This window comes from Bubalus bubalis, chromosome 4, assembly GCF_019923935.1.
Source record: "Bubalus bubalis isolate 160015118507 breed Murrah chromosome 4, NDDB_SH_1, whole genome shotgun sequence".
NCBI classification, from domain to species: domain Eukaryota; kingdom Metazoa; phylum Chordata; class Mammalia; order Artiodactyla; family Bovidae; genus Bubalus; species Bubalus bubalis.
The window spans coordinates 18,430,810-18,455,842 of record NC_059160.1 but is presented as its reverse complement, the minus strand read 5'-3'; the positions used below and the strand labels follow the sequence as shown (position 1 = coordinate 18,455,842).

Sequence of the window (25,033 nt, the reverse complement as noted above, 5' to 3'; positions counted from 1 at the left end):
AGCATTGATGTTACAGAAATTAAAAACTAGAACTAGTCGGTTTAAAAGAAAAGACCGAGTGGGACTGCTGTCCTTCCACCTACTTATTTCTGATAATACTATCCACCCCCCAACTCCCCCATCCACCCCCCTATCCCCTTTTAGACCCTTAGACAACTTGATCAGCTGACCAACCCTTCCTGAGAAATAAATTGACTTTTTTCCTGTTTTCTTTTTTCCTCAGGAAGGCTGAAGGTGAACGAAACACACTAAACGCAGAATAGCTGCTGAGGGGATAGCACTAAAATGTGTGGAATTCCCTGAAGGGCGGGCGGGAGTCCTACTGAGAGAGTGGGAACTGTCACAGGCACTGTTCCCAAACCAGTGAAGTCTGAGAATGCAGCTGTAAAGTCTTCTGGGCAGGGGGCAGGATGTGAGTGCCTGGAACAGACACATAAAAGAAGTTGCAGCATATGCCTTTGAGTTTAATGAGACACACTTAGAAAAGATGGGAAGTAGTCTACTGACCAGAGATGAAGAAGATTTGAAGACTGCACCCCTTCACCCCACCAGCTCTCACAAAGAGTATGCTGTTTGGTGGGAAGGGTGAAAAATCAATCTAAGAAAAGTAAGCATGGGAATTCCCTAGTTGCCCAGAGGTTAGGACTCAGCAGTCTCCCTGTAGAGAGCCGGGGTTCAATCCCTGGTCGGGGAACTAAGATATAAGCTGCACAGTCAAGAAAAGAAATGAAAGCAAGAGACAGAGGCAGAGAAAGAAAGATATAGAAAGAAAGTAGGTATAAGGACACAAAATGAAAAATAAGAAGGAAGGAAAAATGATAACAAAGATTTGTTGCGATATTCTTGTTAACCTAGCCCTCTTCCTGAGCCAGTGACACAGGGTTTCCACTTCCCTTTACTGTCACATGTTGCTCAAGTCTAGAAACTGAGAGATCTGAACACTAACTCCTACCAAGGGGATAACCTCTAGACCCACACAGTACGTGTTCTAATTACAAAACCGAGCCTCTTAAACAGTGCTGAGCTGCTTAGAGTTGAAACATTTCAACATAAAGAATTTGTCTTCTAGTGGTGTTAGAAGTGAGGGTGAGTTCTTCCTTTTACGTCTTGTTCTCTGTTTACTGAAGTACAAATATGCATACGGTAAAGCAGGTAAAACTTGCATTAATGTTAAGTGTACAGCTGGGTGAATATTTACTACCCAGATTAAGATCTAGATTCTAGAATACTTCTCCCCAAAAGGTTTCCTTGGGCGTGTTCCAGTCTACAGCCTCCCTCACCAGAGGTACCCACTATACTGACTTCTGTCATCATCAATTAATTTTATTGTTCTTGATCTCTAAAAAAATGGAATCATATAGTATGCTTTCTTTTGTGCCAGGATTTTTTTTTTTTCACTCAGCATAGTGTCTGTGAGTGTTGCATGGTATGAATCAGCAGTTCATTCCTTGTTACTGCCAAATACTAACCATTTATGGATATGTCAGAATTTATGTAGCCAGTCTCCTGTGGATGTATACATTCACGCTCCTCCATTACTGCTTTTAGTTTTTAGCTATTATAAAACATCCCTGTCATTTGCCACACTTATGAATTCTTTTCTCTTGGGTATATATTTAGGAATTGCATTGCTGTGTAGCTATTTTTTTGGCAATAAATAATACATTTTAAATACAAACAAGTGAGCTACTTCTCTGTCTTAATATGTGTACAATATTGTAATATAAATATTTTATATACATTGTTTCAAGTGATCTTCAATACCTTTTTGTGAAGTAAGAAGAGTAGGTAATTCACTGAATGAGTTTCCCTAGCAGGAGCTGTATCCGGGCCGCTAGTGTGTGTTCCCTTACGATTTTGTGTAATTTGGCTGGCATCTATCTACATAGTTTGTCTTTACTCTGTTTCAGGACTCAGTCAAAAGGTCACCCTGTAATTCCAATCCAGCTTCTCACTGTCCCTCTAATTCTAGGCTCTCTCTTCCTTCCTGTTCCCCTCATTTTTCCCCAGAGTGGGGATGCTATGGGGATGGAATCACAGGAAGCCAACGGATAAAGAAAGCAGTGACAGAAGTAGAATGGGAGAATGCAGAGAGAAAGATAAAAGACTAAAGCAAAAGGAAAAGGCACATAGAGGAGACCTGAGGCAGTCAAAGAGGAACTGCACAAGTGATAAGATACCATGAAGAACTTGCAGAAATGGGCAGAGACATCTTGCCCACAATTCGAGGAACAGAGCAGAGGCACCAAGGCAGTGGGCATCAGCAAACCCAGGAAGTTGAAACCCAGGGAGTCGGAGGGGAAAGACGTAGTCAGGTCTTGAAGTAGGTCATGCAGGATTCTGGAGAAAACAGTTGCAGCTGCTGACGAACCTTGCTAAGAACAGAGACGGTCCCAAGGAAGTATTTATTTATTCTCATATGCCTCTCTGAGTCATTTCGATTTCCACGGAAGGGACCAGCAGGAGGTTATAAAGAGGATACTCTTACTTCTGTATTGTTTTCCATTTCCTTTTCTAATGTGTAAAAAGGAACCTCCCAAAGACAAGCAAAAGCTAAGATCTTTCCCTTAGATGTAACCCTTTCAGTCTGTTGACTATTCTTCGTCCATCTCAATATTTGTATCTCAAAATTTCAACAATTCCTTATATTTCTTTTCTTTCCACTTCTCCAGATATAAGCCACTATCTTCAGCCTCCTTCAGTCTCTCCTATTCTCTTTTCCAATATTCCCTGTATCTATAGTCAAACTTGTCCTCACATCTTAGCCAGAAACTTTGCTTCTTCCAAATCCATTCTCTATTCTTGCCTCTAAGCTGCATTCTTGGACCTCTTGATCTTTGGATAAGACAACATCTGATAAAAACAATAAGAAACAGCAGTTTTCTAAAGCTAGGATTTTTTTTTTTTTTGGCTGTGCTGAGTCTTCATTGTGGCATGCGGGTTTCTCTAGTTGTGGCGCCCAGGCTGTCTCTCTACTTACAGCTCCTGGGCTTAGTTGCCCCTTGGCATGTGAATCTTAATTTCCCATCTCGGGATTGAACCCATGGCCCCTGCATTGGAAGGCGGATCCTTTCATTTATTTATTTTTGGTTGTGCTGGGTCTTCACTGCCGGGTACAGGCTTTCTCTAGTTGTGCCGAGTGGGGGCTTCTCTTGTTGCAGAGCACAGGCTCCAGGCACTTGGGCTTCAGTAGTTACAGCTCCTGGGCTCCAGAGCACAGGCTCAGTAGCTGCGACACACAGGTTTAGCTGCTCCACACCAGGTGGAATCTTCCCAGATCAGGGAGGGAACCAATGTCCTTTGCATTGCTAAGCAGATTTTTAACCAATAAACCACCAGGGAAGTTCCTTCCCTTAAAGCTAAGATTTACTTTTTTTAAGGCAATTTTTAGAAAAATTAAAATATATACATACGTAGATACTGAGACAGCCTATAAAATTGTGCAGTACTTTGCTGAACAATGCAAAGGCCCCCAAGTTCCTGCCCTCGGGTTGATCAGTCTGGTCCATGGAAGGAACCAGAAAAGAAAGTCAAAGAATCCAGAGATTTTATTCATGTGGGAACAATCCAGAAAGGCTTCTGAAATTAGAATCTTCCAGAAGTCAGAATCTGAACTAGTTCTTAAAAGATGGGTAAGAAAAGAGATAGGCAGAAGGACTTTCCTGGTGGTCCAGTGGTTAAGACTTCACTTTCCAGTGCAGGGTTTGCAGGTTTGATCCCTGGTTGGGAAGCTAAGATCCCACATGCCCTGAGTTCAGCTCAGTTCAGCTCAGTTCAGTTCAGTCGCTCAGTAGTGTTCAACTCTGCGACCCCCTGAACTGCAGCACACCAGGCCTCCCTGTCCAACACCAACTCCCGGAGCCTACCCAAACTCATGTCCATTGAGTCGGTGATGCCATCCAACCATCTCATCCTCTGTTGTCCCCTTCTCCTCCTGCCCTCAATTTTTCCCAGCATCAGGGTCTTTTCAAATGAGAAAATTTGCCCTGAGACCAATAAGCAAAACATCATACGTAAGGAATACTGTAACAAATTCAATAAAGACTTTTAAAATGGTCCACACATTAAAAAAAAAGAGAGAGAGATTAGAGAAGGGCATCTCAGGAAGATGGAACAGCCTGGGCGAAGTAATTGTGCTAGGTGGTTTGTGCAGAAGTTCGGAGAAGACTGCTTTTTTGGATCTTGCTCAAGAGTAGAGCCCTTATAGGAATCCAATAGGAGATTATGTTTTTCTAAACCCAAGCTCAGGCTCTGCTATAGCAGTCTTTAAATACCAGACATGCTACTTTGGCGTAAGCCCTTAGGTGACGCAAAATCTTACTGCATATTTTTCTTTTTTACAATATCAACATACCGCTTGCACTCCAGAGACACCAAATATGTCACTTTATCTTACATGCTTCACAACAACTAAAATACGGTCTCCTCGCTCTGTGCTTTTTCTAATCTCTCTTCTCCATTGCTTCCCTCCCTCCCAACTATGAACCCCAAACTCTGCTGCTTCATTTCATTATCCTATCCATTGTGTCAGCCAGACGGCTTTCTGGATAGAAACCAACTTGGTAGAGTAGTGGAAAGTGTTTCCTGCAAACAATCTTCTCTCATGTCTATTTTTAAAACAAAGACAAGGCTGAGAGTTAGAAGACCCAGGTAGCAGCTCAGACTATGGCACAATCTTGCTGTGCTACGGACTATGCTAACATTTACGTTGTTAAACCTCTGTCTCAGTTCTCTAATTCTAAAAAGTGGTCTTGGACTTCCCTGCAGGTCCAGTGGTTAAGACTCCGTTTGATCCATGATGGGGGAACTAAGATCCCATATGCTGAGAGTTATGGCCAAAAAAAAAAAAAAAGGTGATCTTAGAGCTGAAGGGGAAGGACTCCAACTGATTTATTCTCTGCCACCTCCAACACATCACCTACACAAATACCTGGGGATTCATGCATGTAGAGCAATCTCCCCATGGGAGAAAGGGGATAAATTATGTAAATATTTTGACTACTAATTAAGTATGCACTTATCATACCTCTTTCAAATACACACTAGAAATTCCCAAATCTTTCCAAGTTTCCCTGGTTCATTTTTGTGCCTGGTACATATAGACACATTCAGCAAATATCTGAATGAATGAATGACTCTCCAGCTCTAAAACATAAAGGTACTGGGGAAGTCACTAGATTCTGAATGATATCACAGTAATTTGAAATATCAGAAGCACCTGAAAGGAGCTACCTAGTTGCTGTTTCTGGGTCTGCCTAAAGAAAGAATTTATTTTTCTCCTTGCATTTCAAAATTTCCACCAACTTTTGCTCCCTTCAGGTACTCTGAGAATGAAGCTATTTACCACTATCTCACTAGTTCTTCTTTGATCTTGACAACTGCCATCAATATCAAGAAATCAAACAACCCCAGGGAAAAACTGGACCTGTTCCCACCATGGTGCACGTGCAGTAAGGAGCATTCTTCTTGGTTCCCACACCCCTGCCTCAAAGTACAGCCAGTGACAGGACAGCGGCTCTGCTTTCACCTCTCTCACTACTGGCCAACTAGTGAACCTGTCAGCACTGCCTCGTCCCAGAATAGCTGCATGCCTCACTGGGGCACCTGAGCGATAAGGTGAACAGAGCGATAAGGTGAACAGGTTTCAGTTGTGTTGTTTATCGAGTATTGAGATATGAAAAAGAAAAGCAGGATTATTCCTCTTCTCAAGAAACATGATCTTTCTGCTGGAAAGCATGAGCAAAATATGGGGAAGAGAAAGTAAAAGTTCAGAAAGGGCAATGAAAACATGATTTTGCTTTATTTATTATTTTTTTTGGGGGGGGCTGTATCTCAAGGCTATCGGGATCTCAGTTCCCCCACCAGGGATTGAACCTGGTCCACAGCAGTGAAAGCTCTTAATCCTAACCACTTGACCACCAAGGAACTCCCTGATTTTGCATTGAATAAGAGCATATGAAAATAAAGTCCAGGGTCCTGGTGGTCCAGTGGTTGAGAATCCGCCTTCCAATGCAGGGGATGCAGGTTAGATCTCTGGTTGGGGAACTAAGATCACACAAGTCCCTGGGCAACTAAGCCCTTGAGATGCGACTATGGAGCATTTACCCTTCAGAGCTTGTGCTTGGAGACAAGAGAAGCCCATGAGCCATATTGAAGACCCAGCACAGTCAACATTTTTTTTTAATTAAAAGAAAAAGTCCTGATGTGATCACTGAACATTGTTAACATTTCTAAAAGGATGAGATTGAGAAGGGTGATGGAAAATTGGGACTATGAAAACATCTTCTTGGATGACAAAAAGTGCTTCAATATTGTCCTATTAAATTATAGAAAGATTATCAACAGATGGTTGGCACACGATAAAGGGAAAGAGCAGTAATTAGTTGGAAGCAGAATTAATTCATTGAGCTTAATTTGTGTCCATTTTTTCACACAGGTTTTACTAACCTTATTTCCATGAGGTTAGTAAACAAGACTGGGGGAATACCTGACCAGAGTCCTTTCTAAATAGAGGAACTATTGACGTTAGGGGCCAGGTAACTCTTTGTTACTGGGGCTTGCCCTGTGCGCTGTGGGATGTTTCACACACCCCTGGGCCCTCCCCAACTCGATGCAGGTCGTGTTCTCTTTGCTACAAGCCACAGCCACCAAACAAGTCTGCAGAAATTGCCAAATGTCCCTGGAGAGCAAAATCACTGCTGGTTGAGAACCAGTGCCCTAGACTGAGAAAATCTCTAACCAGATCCTTTTGTAAAGGACTGAAATACCTTACCCATCTTGAAATCAACTATTTGGAAAACTCACTTATTTTGAATATAGATTAGAAAGGCAAAGTAAGGGAAAATTTTTTTCTCACTAGAGTTCAAAATTTTACTCATAGAAAGGCTCAGGTGGCCCCTCATAGAAAGCACATTCTCTCCCTTTTAAATTACTAGAAAATATTCCAAGCACACAAAGCAAAATGTTAATGTCTGATACAGAGCATAAGTTGGTTATTTGAGTTTCAAACCAACAGCAGATTAGAATAAAATTAGAAGAAATGTGTATGCCTCAGGCCAGGACCCTAACATACTAATGACAAGACAGAACACAGACAAGTTATTAAAAGTGAACATATTTCCGAAAGAATAACAAATTAGAGGGACATTTTGGGCCATGTTATTCAGGTCATTTTAGTCCTTGGCATCCCACTTTAAAGATATGACCAGGATGTTGAAGAATCTGGAAACAAGGTCATGCAGAGCAGCTGGGGAACTAGGGTTATTTAGAGAATAGAAGACATTAGGGGAGAACATGATAATTTTCTTAAAATATTTGCTATGTTTCCTAAAACATAGGTAGTAAATTTCTCACTGCTGACTCACCTCCTGATTTCTGGAGTCATAGATCTATAGCCTGTTTGATATCTCTTTTTGAGTGGCCATCAGGCATCTCAAACTAAGCATAGCCAGAATAGAAGAATTGGTTTCTCTTCCAGTTCCCCAAATCTTTTCCTTTCTTAGTCTTCTCCATCTAGTAAACATTATCACTATTCACCCTTTTGCTAAAGCCCAAATGCTAGAAGCTCTACAGGATTTCTCTCCCACCTCCCACATCTCATCCAACAGCAAACTTTACCTCCAGAATCTACCCAGATTCCTTCCACTCTATGTCCACCACAGCAACTTTGTCAAAACCGTCAAAATCTGCCATTTAATCTACCACAATTGTCTCTTAATCACTCTTACCGATTTCATTCCTATTCTTCTATTACTCATTCTTTACAGAGGACTCAAAACCATACCTGGCCTCTTCCCCTTTATACTGCCTTATTATTTATCACTATTCCCCTGATTCATTAAGTGCTAGCCACATTAGGTTTGGTGGCTTTTTTTTTACCCCTGTCCATCTATTATATCAAGTTCATTTCTGGGACAAGACCTGCCTGGAGATGTCGTCACAAGATTTTCAAATGTCTGAGTCCTTGTCATTTAGGTCTTAGCCCAGGCCTGTTTCTTAAAGAGGCCTCCTTTCTTGGGCTGTCTGTGTTATCCTTCTGCCCACTCATGATTTATCACATTTTTCTGTTTTAATTTTTTCATAGGTCTTATCACTATCTGGAATTATTCCTTTGGTTATTATCTGACCCCTTTACAACAAGGATCTTGTCCATCAACCTTATTTGTTCCATATACTTAACATATAGAAAGAGCCTGTACAGACTAGATGCTCAATTAGTATTTGTTGAATAAATGAGTAATAATATAGATTTATTAATAATAATATAGATAAACTGGAAAATTGTTCCTTAATTTGGTAAAAGTTGGATTAGATGATTACAGATTTCTGAGCATTATTAATTTCTTAGTGAAATGGGTGACTATGAATTTATAACGGTTCCATGATCTTCTGAGTTTATTTTTTTCAGCATCCTGGGGGTAGTATCAAAGAAAGTTAAACCAATCCTGGGGATTTTTCAGGTGGGTAAAACATAAGGACTGTTGGCCAAGGGATTCATTGAACCAAGCAGTTATCTTTGCAGGTTTTACTGCAGGAAAAGACATCTCTCTACAGAAGCACTGCTTAAGGTGTTAGGGTGTGGGGAAAACATTGCATTCAGAAAAACAAACATTTTCCCAGCCTCTTCAGATTCCACTCTTGACTCTGTTTTCTCCATTTATCCAGATGACCAGGCTCCCTGTTTTTTTCAGAAAACAGATTTTGCTAATTTTCATTCCTTACATGCACTTCACCTCTAAGTCATTCCTTCTAGAATCCTGCCTATTTTAGAGATTTCCATCCTCCTCTCCGTATCTTACCTCACCCACACCTCAGGACTCTGTTCTATCCATTATTCCCATTTCTGCCTTAAATTTCTCACTTCCTGCTCTCTCTTCCTGCTGCCAATGGGATTCTAAAGCCACCCCCTTCCTGAAGCTCTCTCAGTCTGCCATTCCTCTGCTTCCCATAAGGTCCTTCACTATCAAAATCCCCCAAGGAACCACTTATACTGTTTCTATTTATTTCCCTCCCATTCAGCATCAGCATATTTCAGAATGTCTTGTGGATCCACAGAAATTCAGCCCTCTATGTGAAATTACGGATCTGCTACTAACAATATCTTTGGCATAATGGGAATTATTTATTTCACTGAAATAATTATTATCTTCCTTTGGCCACATCCTTGTGAGAGGGTACAATTTCTCCCTGAATTAAGTGGACATTCCCATATCTAGAGAAAAGAGGTGGGTCCACAGAAAGAAAACCAGAACTCTCACACATATGTATAAAGAAACTTGACATTGCTCCCTTAGACTTTAAGTTTAGATGTGTTTAAGGACCCTCCCAAGGGGTACTAGGTAACACTGGTCTCTGATAAATGGAACTAGGCTGGAAGCTTCTCAGAAAGATAGCTCTGTAATAAACTACTTCACTAGAAGAGAAACATCTATTATCTATAACTCTCATACTCTTTTTTTTCTTCTTTAATCTCCTCCTGGTCTTTAGAAAGTTTTGCTGCAACATTCCAGGTTTATCTCAGTTTTGTTAAGTATTGGACCATGAAGTCACAATCCAAGGAAAAGAGAAGCATTTGGCATTTTTTGTGCTCCTACCCTTAGGCCACTAAGATGGTAGTTATAGTCTTTAGAAATAATTTCCAAGGAAAACATGTTCTTTTTTTTTGCTTAAAGGTTCAAGCACTCTTCCTCATATTCCATTGCAACTTCTCTATTGAAGTTTTAGCTGCAAAAAAACAAACACAAATGACCTAACTGTAGAACCTCCTTGGCTATGACCTCCTTGGCTATGATCCTAATCAAACTCTCTTCATCATTTAAATTGCTAATGAACTCCCCTAATCTCTCTTAGCATTGCCACCATTCTTCAAGGAGCCTTCTCAGCTTCCCTCATTCTTAATTCTTTTTCATTGACTCTTCTCCCTCAATGACACTTAAATGTCAGGTTTATCTCCATCATCTCAACCTTTTCCAAGAGGAAGGGGACTTCTGTGGTTTTCACTCCAAATATTCTTTTGAATTCCAGACCAAATTTACAATTGCCTGTTATGAACTGCCACATGACTATCCTGTAAATATCTCAAATTAAACATGCCCAAAGTTCAGTTCAGTCACTCAGTTGTATCCAGCTCTTTGTGACCCCATGGAGAGGAGCACGCCAGGCTTCCCTGTCCATTACTAACTCCCAGGGTTTACACAAACTCATGTCCATTGATTCGGTGATGCCATCCAACCATCTCTTCCTCTGTCGTCCCCTTCTCCTCCCACCTTCAGTCTTTCCCAGGATCAGGGACTTTTCCATTGAGTCAGTTCTTCGCATCAGGTGGCCAAAGTATTGGAGTTTCAGCTTCATCAGTCCTTCTAATGAATACTCAGGACTGATTTCCTTTAGGATGGACTGGTTGGATCTCCTTGCAGTCCAAGGGACTCTCAAGAGTTGTCCGTCTCCCAAAGCTGCTCCTGCTCCTCCTCCTCTATTTGATTTGCCCACATTGGTTAATGGCATTACTAGTTATCTAGTTTCTAAACAAAAAAATTTCATTCTTCTATCTCCTTAACCTTCTGGTTGTCAAGTCCTTTCAAGTCTGCTTTCAAAAAATGTACCTCAATACCTGACTAGTTATTGACAAAATCAAATCAAATGATGCTGTAACAATTGACTATCCATAAGCATAAGAATGAAGTTGGATCCCTTCCTCACACCATAAATAAAAACTAACTCAAAATGGACAATAGATCTAAATGTAAAACTTTCTGACTTGAGTTAGACAAAGCCTTTGTGATATGACATCAAGAGTGCAAGTAACAAAAGAAAAATTAAATTAATTGGATTTCATCAACATAAAAATTTTTGTGCTTCAAAGAATATCACCAAAAAAGTGAGAAGACAATCCATACAACATGAGAAAATATAACTCATAGACCTGATAAAGAGCACAACCAGAATATGTAAGACTTTACATCTCAACAAAAAGACAATCCAGTTAAAAAATGGATAAAGGACTTGAATAGACATGTCTTCAAAGAAGGTATACAAATGACCAACAAGCAAAGAACATGCTCAACATCTCTAGCCACTGAGGAAATGAAAATCAAACTCATAATGAGAAAGCACTTTACATCCACTAAAGTGGCTGTAACTTTTTAACAAAGATACATAATAACAATTGTTGGTGAGGATATGAAGCAATTAGAACCCTTATACATCGCTTGTGGGTATGTCCCATGGTACAGTGCTTTGGAAAATAGTTTGGTAGTTGTTCGGTAGTTCTTTATAAACTTAAACAGAATTACCATATGTCCCAGCAATTTCACTCCAATACATATACTCAAGGGAACTGTAAACCTGTGTCTGCATAAAAAACTTGAACAAGAATGTTGATAACAGCATTATTCACAATAGCCAAAAATGGAAAAACCCCAAATGTCCATTGACTGGTCAATGGATAAACAAATGCAGTAATAATCATCATACAATGAAATATTATTTATTCATAGAAATGAAGTAGTAATACCTGCTACAACATGGATGAACCTTGGAACATCATGCTAAGTGACAAACAGGCCAGTCTTTATGTACTTTATGATTCCATCCATGAAATGTCCACAACAGAGGAATCTATAGATATAAGTAGTTTAGTGGTTGCCAGAGGGTGGAGGCAATTATGAAGGAATGCAGAATGACTGATAATGGTTATGGGGCTTCTTGTTGGGGTGATAGAATGTTCCAAAATTGATTAATGGTTGCAAATCTCTGTGAATATCCTTAAAAAACCCATGAACTGCAACACTTTAAATAGGTGTATTGTAAGGTAAATAAACTATATCTCAGTAAAGGTGTTATACTTTTTTTTAAAGTCCCTAAATTTATCTTCTATTTCCCATGCTCATAGCCACAGCCTCAATTTACAGTGAATAACTGATTTCATTTTCTTAAATTTCCCCAACATACCCCCTTACCCATCAAATACCACATAACTATATTTGCTTTTTTAAATACAGATCTTTTTTAAGCAAAATATGTAATATGTGAATTATAAAAGACAAAAGTTATACTACATAAAATTAAAACTTCCTATTGTGATAAAATGTTATCAAAAAATTTTTAAAGAAAAACTGGCAAATATGTGTCCAAATCATATGACTAAGGCTTCATTTACATAATATACAAAGAGAAAGGAACAATAAAATAAGAACTATATAATAAGAAAATTGAACAACAATGGACAAAAATAGGCTAAGCACGGAACAAGCATTCATAAGGAAAGAATCAGTAACTGTCAAAATGAAAAAATATCCAAACTTACTAAAACATTTTTTCTTCCTACTTCATAATTTCTTCCTACAGAGATGGGTAAAAATTATGAAGACTGAAAATACTTATGCCTGGCTAAAGTTTTAGAAAACAGACAAAGTGAATGTAACATTGTTAACTTTTTAAGAAGGCAGCTTGACAATATCTATTGAAATTTATCAAGAGGCAGATCAGGTGGTCTGGTATTCCCATCTCTTGTAGAATTTTCCACAGTTTATTGTGATCCACACAGTCAAAGGCTTTGAAATAGTCAATAAAGCAGAAATAGATGCTTTTCTGGAACTCTCTTGCTTTTTCCATGATCCAGTGGATGTTGGCAATTTGATCTCTGGTTCCTCTGCCTTTTCTAAAACCAGCTTGAACATCTGGAAGTTCACGGCTCACATATTGCTGAAGCCTGGCTTGGAGAATTTTGAGCATTATTTTACTAGAGTGTGAGATGAGTACAATTGTGCGGTAGTTTGAGCATTCTTTGGCATTGCCTTTCTTTGGGATTGGAATGAAAACTGACTTTTTCCAGTCCTGTGGCCACTGCTGAGTTTTCCAAATTTGCTGTCATATTGAGTGCAGCGCTTTCACAGCATCATCTTTCAGGATTTGGAATAGCTCAACTGGAATTCTATCACCTCCACTAGCTTTGTTCATAGTGATGCTTTCTAAGGCCCACTTGACTTCACATTCCAGGATGTCTGGCTCTAGGTGAGTGATCACACCATCGTGATTATCTGGGTCGTGAAGCTCTTTTTTCTACAGTTCTTCTGTGTATTCTTGCCATCTCTTCTTAATAGAAATTTGTATGTAGGTCAGGAAGCAACAGTTAGAACTGGACATGGAACAACAGACTGGTTCCAAATAGGAAAAGGAGTATGCCAAGGCTGTATATTGTCACCCTGTTTATTTAACTTATATGCAGAGTACATCATGAGAAACGCTGGACTGGAAGAAACACAAGCTGGAATCAAGATTGCCGGGAGAAATATCAATAACCTCAGATATGCAGATGACACCACCCTTATGGCAGAAAGTGAAGAGGAACTCAAAAGCCTCTTGATGAAAATGAAAGTGGAGAGTGAAAAAGTTGGCTTAAAGCTCAACATTCAGGAAACGAAGATCATGGCCTCTGGTCCCATCACTTCATGGGAAATAGATGGGGAAACAGTGGAAACAGTGTCAGACTTTATTTTTCTGGGCTCCAAAATCACTGCAGATGGTGACTGCAGCCATGAAATTAAAAGACGCTTACTCCTTGGAAGGAAAGTTATGACCAACCTAGATAGCATATTCAAAAGCAGAGACATTACTTTGCCAACAAAGGTTCGTCTAGTCAAGGCTATGGTTTTTCCTGTGGTCATGTATGGATGTGAGAGTTGGACTGTGAAGAAGGCTGAGCGCCGAAGAATTGATGCTTTTGAACTGTGGTGTTGGAGAAGACTCTTGAGAGTCCCCTGGACTAGAAGGAGATCCAACCAGTCCATTCTGAAGGAGATCAGCCCTGGGATTTCTTTGGAAGGAATGATGCTAAAGCTGAAACTCCAGTACTTTGGCCACCTCATGCGAAGAGTTGACTCATTGGAAAAGACTCTGATGCTGGGAGGGATTGGGGGCAGGAGGAGAAGGGGACGACAGAGGATGAGATGGCTGGATGGCATCACTGACTCGATGGATGTGAGTCTGAGTGAACTCCGGAAGTTGGTGATGGACAGGGAGGCCTGGCGTGCTGTGATTCATGGGTTCGCAAAGAGTCAGACACGACTGTGCGACTGATCTGATCTGATCTGATCTGATTGAAATTTAACTCTTTCACAGTTTCCAGTCCATAATTTCTATTCTGGAGGGGTCCTACAAAATACTGCCACAGCTTATATGGATAAAAATATAACCATGATCATTGTGACATTATGTCATAGGAAAAATTTGGAAAACAACATAATTATCTAAGAGAGTTTGTTTTAAAAAATTTATGTGCAATCTCACTTGCACTATTACACTCTTTTTATTTACCAGTTACAACCACACTGATATATACTTTTAGATTAGTTATTTGTTTTTTGCTGCACTGGGACATCATTGCTGCTTGCAGGCTCTCTATAGTTGTGGCGAGCGGGAGCTACTCTTCGTTGTGGTGCATGGACTTCTCACTGCAGTGGCTTCTCTTGTGGAACACACAGGCACATAGGCTTCAGTAGTTGCAGCAGGGGCTCAGAAGTTGTGGCACTCCGGCTTAGTTGCCCCTGGGCGTGTGGAATCTTCCTGGACCTGGGATTGAACCTGTGTCCCCTGAATTGGCATGTGGATTCCCACCCACTGCACCATCAGAGAAGTCCACACACTGATGTTTTTTCACTTCTGCAGGAAACACCAAGATCTTTTCACCTTCAGTTCAGTTCAGTTGCTAAGTCATATCCGACTCCTTGCAACCCCATGGACTGCAGCACACCAGGCCTCCCTGTCCATCACCCAACTCCCAGAGTTTACTCAAACTCATGTCCATTGAGTCAGTGACGCCATCCAACCATCTCATCCTTTGTCGTCTCCTTCTCCTCCCACCTTCAATCTTTTCCAGCATCAGGGTCTTTTCATATGAGTCAGTTCTTCACATCAGGAGGCCGAAGTATTGGAGTTTCAGCTTCAGCATCAGTTCTTCCAATGAATATTCAGGACTAATTTCCTTTAGGATGGACTGGTTGGATCTCCTTGCAGTCCAAGGGACTCTCAAGAGTCTTCTCCAATACCACAGTTCAAAAGTATCACTTCTTCAGCACTCAGCTTTCTTTATAGTCCAACTCTCACATCCATACATGACTACTGGAAAAACCATAACTTTGACTAGATGGACTTTGTTGGCAAAGTAATGTCTCAGCTTTTTAATATGCTGTCTAGGTTGGTCATAGCTTTTCTTCCAAGGAGCAAGCATGTTTTCATTTCATGGCTGCAATCACCATCTGCAGTGATTCTGGAGCCCAAAAAAAGTCTGTCACTGTTTCCATTGTTTCCCATCTATTTGCCACAAAGTGATGGGACCAGATTCCATGATCTTAGTTTTCTGAATGTTGAGTTTTAAGCCAGCTTTTCCACTCTCCTCTTTCACTTTCATCCGGAGGCTCTTTAGTTCCTCTTCACTTTCTGTCATAAGGGTGGTTTCATTCACATATCTGAGGTTATTGATATTTCTCCCGGCAATCTTGATTCCAGCTTGTGCTTCATCCAGCCCAGTGTTTCTCATGATGTACTCTGCATAGAAGTTAAATAAGCAGGGTGACGATATACAGCCTTGACGTACTCCTTTTCCCATTTAGAACCAGTCTGTTGTTCCATGTCCAGTTCTAACTGTTGCTTCCTACCTGCATTCAGATTTCTCAAGAGGTGGGTCAAGTGGTCTGGTATTCCCATCTCTTTCAGAATTTTCCACAGTTTGTGATGATTCACACAGTCAAAAGGTTTGGCATAGTCAATAAAGCAGAAATAGATGTTTTTCTAGAACTCTCTTGCTTTTTCCATGATCCAGTGGATGTTGGCAATTTGATCTCTGGTTCCTCTGCCTTTTCTAAATCCAGCTTGAACATCTGGAAGTTCACGATTCATGTACTGTTGAAGCCTGGCTTGGAGAATTTTGAGCATTACTTTACTAGAGTGTGAGATGAGTACAATTGTGTGGTAATTTGAGCATTCTTTGGCATTGCCTTTCTTTGGGATTGGAATGAAAACTGACCTTTTCCAGTCCTGTGGCCACTGCTGAATTTTCCAAATTTGCTGGCATATTGAGTACAGCACTTTTACAGCATCATCTTTCAGGATTTGAACTAGCTCAACTGGAATTCTATCACCTCCACTAGCTTTGTTCATAGTGATGCTTTCTAAGGCTCACTTGACTTCACATTCATCGTGATTATCTGGGTCATGAAGATCTTTTTTGTACAGTTCTTCTGTGTATTCTTGCCACCTCTTCTTAGTATCTTCTGCTTCTGTTAGGTCCCTACCATTTCTGTCCTTTATTGAGCCCACCTTTGCATGAAATGTTCCCTTGGTATCTCTAATTTTCTTGAAGAGAGCTCTAGTCTTTCCCATTCTACTGTTTTCCTCTATTTCTTTGCACTGATCATTGAGGAAGACTTGATCTCTCCTTGCTATTCTTTGGAACTCTGCATTCAGATGGATATATCTTTCCTTTTCTCCTTTGCTTTTGGCTTCTCTTATTTTCACAGCTATTTATAAGGCCTTCTCAGACAGCCATTTTGCTTTTTTGCGTTTCTTTTGCTTTGGGATGGTGTTGACCCTTGCCTCCTATACAGTGTCATGAACCTCGGTCCATAGTTCTTCAGGCATTCTGTCTATCAGATCTAATCCCTTGTATCTATTTCTCACTTCCATTGTATAATTGTAAGGGATTTGATTTAGGTCATACCTGAATGGTCTAGTGGTTTTCCCTACTTTCTTCAATTTAAGTCTGAATTTGGTAATAAGGAGTTCATGATCTGAGTCACAGTCAGCTCCCAGTCTTGTTTTTGTTGACTCTGTAGGGCCTTTCCATCTTAGGCTGTAAAGAATATAATCATTCTGATTTCAGAATTGACCATCTGGTCATGTCCAAGTGTAGAGGTGTCTCTTGTGTTGTTGGAAGAAGGTGTTTGCTATGACCAATCCGTTCTCTTGGCAAAACTCTGTTAGCCTTTGCCCTGCTTCATTCTGTACTCCAAAGCCAAATTTGCCTGTTACTCCAGGTGTTTCTTGTCTTCCTACTTTTGCATTCCAGTCCCTTATAATGAAAAGGACATCTTTTTAGGGTGTTAGTTCTAGAAGGTCTTGAAGGTCTTCATAGCACCATTCAACTTCAGCTTCTTCAGCATTATGGGTTGGGGCATAGACTTGGATTACTGTAATATTGAATGGTTGATTTGGGAACAAACAGAGATCATTTTGTTGTTTTTGAGATTGCATCCAAGTACTGCATTTCAGACTCTTTTGTTGACTGTGATGGCTACTCCATTTCTTCTAAGGGATTCTTGCCCACAGTAGTAGATATAATGGTCACATATACTCCCACGGTGACACTACAGAAGCCTGTGCTCATGGTGTCTGTAGACCCAGATGACCACTCATATCACAGTTCATGCTATCGTTGCCTCCCCTCCCCCAACCCGGTAGTGCCTGACTTCTGGTCTTGGGTGGAGGACTTGGGGGAGAAATACAAAAGTCAGTCTGGAGGAAGGGGTGTGGTGGTGTCCGGAAGGCTTCCCCTTTGAGAAGGTAGGTTGAGAAAGACCTGAAGACTCCGTGGCAGTTCCCCTGCAAAGTAGGAGGGAGGGAGATAAGAGAATGAGGGTACAGAGTGAGAAAGGGCTGGAGGGTTAGACTATGGTGTGTTTGTGGTCTTGCAAAAATGTCCACATGGCTGAGGTGCAGTGGGCCAAGGGCAGAGAATAAAGTGGAAGTGAGCAGGGATTGTATCACAAATGGCCTGATGCCAGGTGAAGGTGTCTGAACTATGGACTTTATTCTGAGGATCACAGAGAGGCAGTAGGTTAAATACAGTAAGAACATGAACAAAAATTTTAGAAAGATGACTGCCTGACTGTACTAAAACTAATTAGGAGCCTGCTATAATAGATGACAATGGCTTGAACCGAGGTACTGGTAGGAGACAGAATATTAGGCATCAACAGGACAGAAAAAGTACACTGAATGCAAACCTTTGTTTTCGAGGAAATTTCTTTAAGAGGCAGATCTTTATATCTTTCTATTTGATTTTGCTTTTCCAAAACTACAGATGGGAAAATACAACAAAGAAATACTTGTAACAAAGCAGGAAATATTACAGAACCCGACCTTGGGGAAGTCATTCAATAAACATCTACTGATCAACCACTATTGATACATACTGCTCCTTGGAACAATTCTCTGTATACCCTAGAAAGTTATAGAAAGGCTTAAATTCTTTGCTAAGCTTCAGGATATGTGCTATCTGATGGAAAAGGGCATTTCTGAGTGCTGGGGGCCCTTCTTATAGGATAAAATCTTTTAGAAAATATTTCAGCTATTTCTCAGTTTGCTTCACCAGAACAGAGGCAAGCTTACATACTCATGAGAGATCGGGAGCTCCTCTTTAACATTCTGGACCTCGAACTGGATTTGGAAGGATGACCTTATGTTTATTCACTGCAAGAAGCCTGAGTGGGTTGACCTTCCCTTCTCTTTCTCCTATGTTGGAAAGAGCTATTCCTCCTCCAACTTGCCACAGTTTTCACCAAGGGGACTTGTCTGGGGCAGGTTTATTTTCATCTTGAATTGTTCCATGTCACTTTCTCTCTCCTGCTTATCACCGACCCAGTGGAGCCATAGATAACACTTTATAATTTAAGAACAACAACAAAAAAAGAAGAGCAAAAGATATTTGGAATGTTAGGTACTCAGACAAGGAGAGATGTCTGGGATGGATAGTAGGCAAGAAAAAGGGAAAGGTGAGGTAGGCTGACATCTCCTGGCCATAGGTGCAGGAATCCCTATCTACAAAGTCCTCCTTCTTGCCGGGAGACACTGGTTCTTGCTTAAGGGTCTGGAAACCTTAAGAATTAGATGATCTCTAAGGTCCTTCCCAGTTTTAAAATTTTACAACTCTGGTTGGAAGATTTCAGCAACATACCTTTTCACAGGGATGACTTGTAAAGAAAGCTAAATGATTCTTCATTAAAATTAGGGCTGAGGACCTGAGACTCATAGATAAACCTGGAAATAGAAGTTAAATCTCTGGGATCTCCTACATTCCCTTCAGTCGATTTTTATAAAAGTTACCCCAAACATCAACAACCTTTTGCTTCTAAATTTTGGCCTCTCTTACTAAACCAAACACCAGGAGGACAAAAGAGTATGAGGGAAGGGAACTGAAGTTGTGCAATGTGTTTTGAAGAAAGTAAATTATTTTTAATATGTAGGATAAAAGAAACTGGCAGAGCTGTCAGATCTAGCAAAAAAAAAAAATAAATGCTATTAAATTTGGATTTCAGATAAACAACGAATACTTCTTTTAGTATAAATGTGCATTTATATTAAGTCACTTTAGTTGTGTCTGACTCTTTGCGATGCTATGGACTGAAACCCACCAAGGCTCTTCTGTCCATGGGATTCTCCAGGCAAAACAAGAATACTGGAGTAGACTGAAACTTCTTTTTCCAATATGTCCCATGAAATGTTTGGAACATATCTATGCACAGAACTTGGAGAAGTATTTTATGTCACAACTCTAAAAAAGTAGCTAAAGTTCTGTTCCATCTCACAGGTTGTTAGAAGGATTAAATCAGATCAAGTGGAAGAAGTGCTTAGCACCATACCAATAATTAAAAGTTCTTTTTGCTTTCTCCTTAAGCTGAGGAATATATTGGTCATTTTCAGTTGTCCATGTATAGACTCGCTGTTAAAAAAGTCAAACACCAGTCACCCTGCATACATCTACTTCATTTTCCCCTGCTGTTCATCTGTCTCAGCTACAGAAATGAAAAAAAAAAAAAATACTAAGCATTGGATGAAACATATTTAGAAAGGGAAATCTGCTAATGGATATTAAAAAGTCATAAATTATTATAGTTTAGTCATGCAGTGGGGCTTCCCTGTGGTTCAGCAGTAAAGAATCTGCCTGCAATGCAGAAGACGCAGGAGACCTGGGTTCGATTCCTGGGTGGGGAAGATCCCCTGGAGGAGGACATGGCAATCCACTCCAGTATTCTTGCCTGGAGGATCCCATGGACAGAGGAGCCTGAAGGGCTACAGTCCATAGGGTCGCAAAGAGTAGGACACAACTGAAGCGACTGAGCACATATGCATGCAATACTTCCACAAAGTATTTCACAAAGCACAAAGAACTGGCTTTATATGGGGGCAGTTTCAGATGTTAAAAACATTTATGGTGTAAAGCAAAAGGCCCATTCCCAACTGCATGACCTTGGCTGATCAGTAGAATGGTGACAGGCATGGAGTTATTGGGAAGATTAAATAATATAGATTCAAGTTCTTTGAAAACTGTAAAGCACTAAGTTGTCACCGTGCTGAATCCCACACAGTACAGGAAGTCAGGGTCCCTTGAACCAGAGGTCATGCAACAGCTGATCCCACAGGCAGACTTTCCTCAAAGGCATTTTTCTCTATATGTAGCTTGGGAAGTCAGTCAGCGTCATTTGCCCAGTAAGTAGCATGACTTCATCACTCTATCACTTCCCAGAATAACCTCTTAACTACCACTCTTTACATTAGGCAACCTATCTTTACATCCTGTGAAGACAGTTGTGTCAACTCCAGTTCCTGCTTGTTTTCTGATGACTGTCCACCCACCCTTGTTCCCCAGATGGTTGATCGGCAATGCTGGGACCATAAGAAGAAATCTAAATAGGTCATGGGATATACCCACAGCTTCATATTCTTGATCTGGCTGTGAGGCCTTTTTACCTTAAACATTTACCACTGTTTCTTCTAGTCCGTAAATGCTCTTTGTTAAGACATCAGCCTAATACCATGAAATACACAGACTTTTTTTAACAAGTTGTAATTAATTAGTCGTATTTCACACACAATTTTACTACAGTAGGCTTCAAACTGGGATTTTTAAAAAATACATTATCAACACCCCCACCAGAATGGTACATGCTTACAGTGGATAAGCCTGCATAGTTTCCATTAGCGTTTACTCTTGGTGGTGTACAGTCTATGTGCTGGGATGAACGTGTAACGACTCGGATCTAGCATGCTGGTATCACACAGTCTACTTTCACTGCCTCAAAAATCCTCTATGCTCCACCTAGTTAGTCATCGCTCCCTTTCTTCACCCATTTTTGATAAAAATAATTTTCCAAGACTTCAGCTTTCATGAGTTTTCTAAAATTGTTTTTCTTAAGAATATGCCTGGTTGACCCTTTATTCTTTCTCATCTTCCTTTCCACTGCTTTCTCCTACTTTGTAAAAAAAAAAAAAAAAAGGATATCTCTAACCCATCTCAAGTTTTTACAACGGTGCAACAGGCACAATTTAAGAGTGCATAGTTACTGAGAGATAGCGCTCTGACAGTCAATATGGTATTGATGGGAATAATTAAAGGGGGAAGTGTCTTCCCAGTGATATTCAGAGGGTGACCATCCATGGGTGGGTGACATTAGCATCTCCTGGGGGCTTGTTAGATGTGAAAACTGACAGTTCCACTCCAGACTTGCTGGGTCAGACTCTCTGAAAGGTAGGGACCAAAAAACTCGTAGTAACAACACCAAGACTTCCAAGTGACTCCTAAACATGCTCAAGTTTTAGAAGCATCAACTGGTAAAAAAAAAAACCCTCAGCAAAGTTCCGGAACATCTGTCTGAGTTGAGAAGTAAGACGGTTGGTACAGGGACAAAAGTTAACATTTTCATTTGAAATAAGAAAGTCAGAATTTTTCTGACACAAACCAAGTATGATTTGGCTTACTGGCTTGCCCATGGACAATGGCTTTGTCATGCAGTTGATAATTCTACATATGGAATGAGTTATGTTTGTAATCAAAGGTTTTTAAAAAACAAACAAACAAAACTCTACAGGAACCCACGTATATGGTTGTAATTTCTTATTTTAAAAAATTTTTATTTTTAAAGGATTATTTTTTATCTTTCTAATTTTTGTCTCTGCCGGGTCTTCATTGCTGTGTGGGCTTTTCTCTAGTTGCCGCGAGTGGAGGCCACTCTCTAGTTGGTGCACAAGCTCTACGGTTTGTCGGCTTCAGCAGTTGCAGTTTTCTGGCTCTAGAGCACAAGCTCAGTAGTTGTGGCCCATTGGGAACTTCAGCATTGGCAGGCTGATTCTTTACCACTGAGCCGCCAGGGAAGCTCTTAATGGTGGTGTTTTTTTGTTTTTGTTTTTTTTCCCTCTTTGATGTGGACCATTTTTAAAGTCTTTACTGAATATGTTACAATATTGCTTCTATTTTATGTTTTGGTTTTTTGACCACAAGGCATGTGCGATCTTCGTTCCCTAACCAGGGATCAAACCCACAGCCCCTACACTGGAAGGTGAAGTCTTAACCACTGGACCGCCAGGGAAGTCCAATGTATGGTTGTAGTTCAGGGGCAAGTGGAGCCTGAAATGCAGCCGCAATTACAGGCTAGCTCTGCTCCTCAACCAGAGGGAGGGGCATGTTTTCTCTGCACAGAGGGAGGGTCCCTAGAAAACTGTCCATTCTGCTTTTCCCCTGAGGCATCCCTTTTCCTAATCTGCACAAAGGTACCAGAAAGGCTAACAATAGCCCTGAAACCCATCGAGACAGCAGAAACTAATTCCGGAAAGTAATTAAAACATTTTAGATATCAACTTAAAAATGAGTGTGTGTGTGTGTGTGTGTGTGTGTGTGTGTGTTGGGGGTGGGGGGGAAGGTGGGGGGGGCGGGGGCAGGTTGCATAATTTTTCAAAATTATTTTCTGAGTAAACAAGCCAAAAGGGAGATCACTGTATCTGTCTCTCCTTCCATGTTGCTCCGGCACACACACCCATGACCAAGTCTCTTCCTTTCTCTGGTTGTTATGCCACATCAAAGCCCATCCTTTCCTTTAACCTTCTGCCTGATCCTTTGCCTAAGCGTCCTCAAGTTTATTCTTTTCTTTTGCGGGCGCTGCCAATTCACTTCTAGGACCACACACTCGAGCCTAACTAAATACACCAACCCATCATTAGCTCATCTCAGCTGGATTCTCATTTCCAACTCCTGTAAACCCACAAGAGCAGGGAGGGTGCCCCAAAGGCACACACTGCCACCTAGCGGCCGACGGTTTACCAGGCGACTGGGGCGACGCCGGGACAGGCCAGCAGGGGCGTTTGGCAGGGGTACCAGCGCGGAACCGCCAGGGTTAGCTCCTTCTGCTAGGGTCATGGCCTTATCTCTGGAAACATCTTTCCAAGTCTGTTTCTCTCAAAATTCATTTCATCTTTCAAAGTCCAGCGTAAACGCCATGATTTCTTTTTTCTGATCTTCCAAGGAAGACCCCACACCTCTACAAGTCTCAGAGTGAGTTCAGCTGTTTCACTGTAAGGCCTGGAGAGCCACACTGCCTAATCTCAACTCTTTCTCCTCCTCTAGTCCCTCAAAGACTCAGGGCCTCTGAAGTACGTGCCATCAGGATATTGCAGTCTGCTGATCCCCTGGGCCACTTCCCTTCATTCCCTGGAAATCTGAAAACCTGACTCTTTCTCCTGGTTACACAACCCCTGCTGCCATCATTCCTAGTGGCTTTGTCATCCTTGGAAACAATTCAGCCCTGTGTTGGCCTCAGTTCCTTATCCGCTCATTTCCAATCATCCTATTTTCCAGTCCACCTCGCACTTATTTTCATGGTGACACCCTAGCCTGAGTCATTAATAATAAATGCTTTTCTTCCAAAACCTCTGTTTCTTACATCACACACTGATCATGGCCTCTCCAACAATTTTTTTCTTTTTAATGTGGACCATTTTTAAAGTCTTTATTGAAATTGATAGTGCTTCTGTTGTTTATGTTCTCGTTTTTTGGCCATGAGGCATGTGGGATCTTATTAGCTCCCCGATCAAACCCGCACCCCCTGCATAGAAAGGCAGTTTTAACCACTGGATAGTCAGGGAATTCTCCTTTAACCATTTCTTAATAGGAGCAGGATCTCTAAGTTATTAACTCTATTAAATTTTCACTTCATCACCCTTCTATTTTTACTTTCCATATCCCCCAACTTAAGTGGTTAGATTCATCACTATAAGCACTCCTTTGCAAAAACTTGGAACTCCTTAACACTTCTCTCCCTCCTGTTATGCTCCTGGGTAAAACCTCAACCCTTGGTTAAATTCAACTCTAGTTACTCTGCTTGCTTGCATTCACTAGCTAAATAAATATAACTGGAGAAAAACCTGCAACCATGCTAACTGGTATCACACTGAATTAGATGATAATCTCAAGTGAGCTCTCAAACTGCTCTGCAAAGCTTTATTTTCCCAAATCATTCATTCCCTATTGTCTAAGAAAACAATTTCACACCTTTTCCTCTCACCTCAAATTTCCAAGATCTCCTTGTCCTTTTTCACACTGAGTTGATAATCTCATTTCTTATTTCTTTGAAAAATGAAAGAAATTTCTCACCATTCTACTTCACTATCAAATCTACCTGAATCAGTATCCACACTCTCAGCTTGCTTCTTGTTGAAATGGACGAACTGTCTCCTGCTCCTCGGGTCAGGAAGATCCCCTGGAGAAGGAAATGGCAACCCACTCCAGTATTCTTGCCTGGAGAATCCCATGGTCAGAGGAGCCTGGTGGGCTTCAGTCTGTGGAGTTGCACAGAGTAGGACACGACTGAGCAACTGGACAACAACAACCCATCTGCTAAGGCTGGTCCCTCCACCACAGAACTGGACTCCTTTCCCTCTCACCTTACTCAAGAATTTCGTCTTAAACACATTTCCCTTATATCATCACATTTCCCTTTCTACTAGATCAATATCATCATATCCCTTAACAACACTCTCCTTTAGATAAAGACAGACTTCAGAAAAGTAGATGCTTCTGAGAAGGTGAGAAGTTGGCAGACTATTACAATACATACAAGATTCTATTTCTCAAGCAGGGTGGGTATCAGGGTGTCCATTTTAAAGATTCTTGCCTTTTTCATAAAGATGGTGCTGAAAGTGAAGGAAGTGGTGCTGAAGACATCTACATCTGCCTCTGAAGGCAGCCCAACACCCCTGGAAGAGCACTCCC

At 40.9% G+C, this 25,033-nt stretch overlaps 1 long non-coding RNA gene across 2 annotated transcripts; it reads left to right on the top strand.

Moving 5' to 3' along the window:
• Positions 1 to 994: 994 nt before the first annotated feature.
• Positions 995 to 25,033, top strand: LOC123333195. Of its 2 annotated transcripts, none has more exons than XR_006550373.1 (3): positions 995 to 1,086; positions 5,320 to 5,616; positions 24,949 to 25,033. It is a non-coding gene; the product is annotated as an uncharacterized LOC123333195 (long non-coding RNA). The 2 variants fall into 2 exon arrangements; XR_006550372.1 differs by having other exon boundaries at positions 5,320 to 5,633.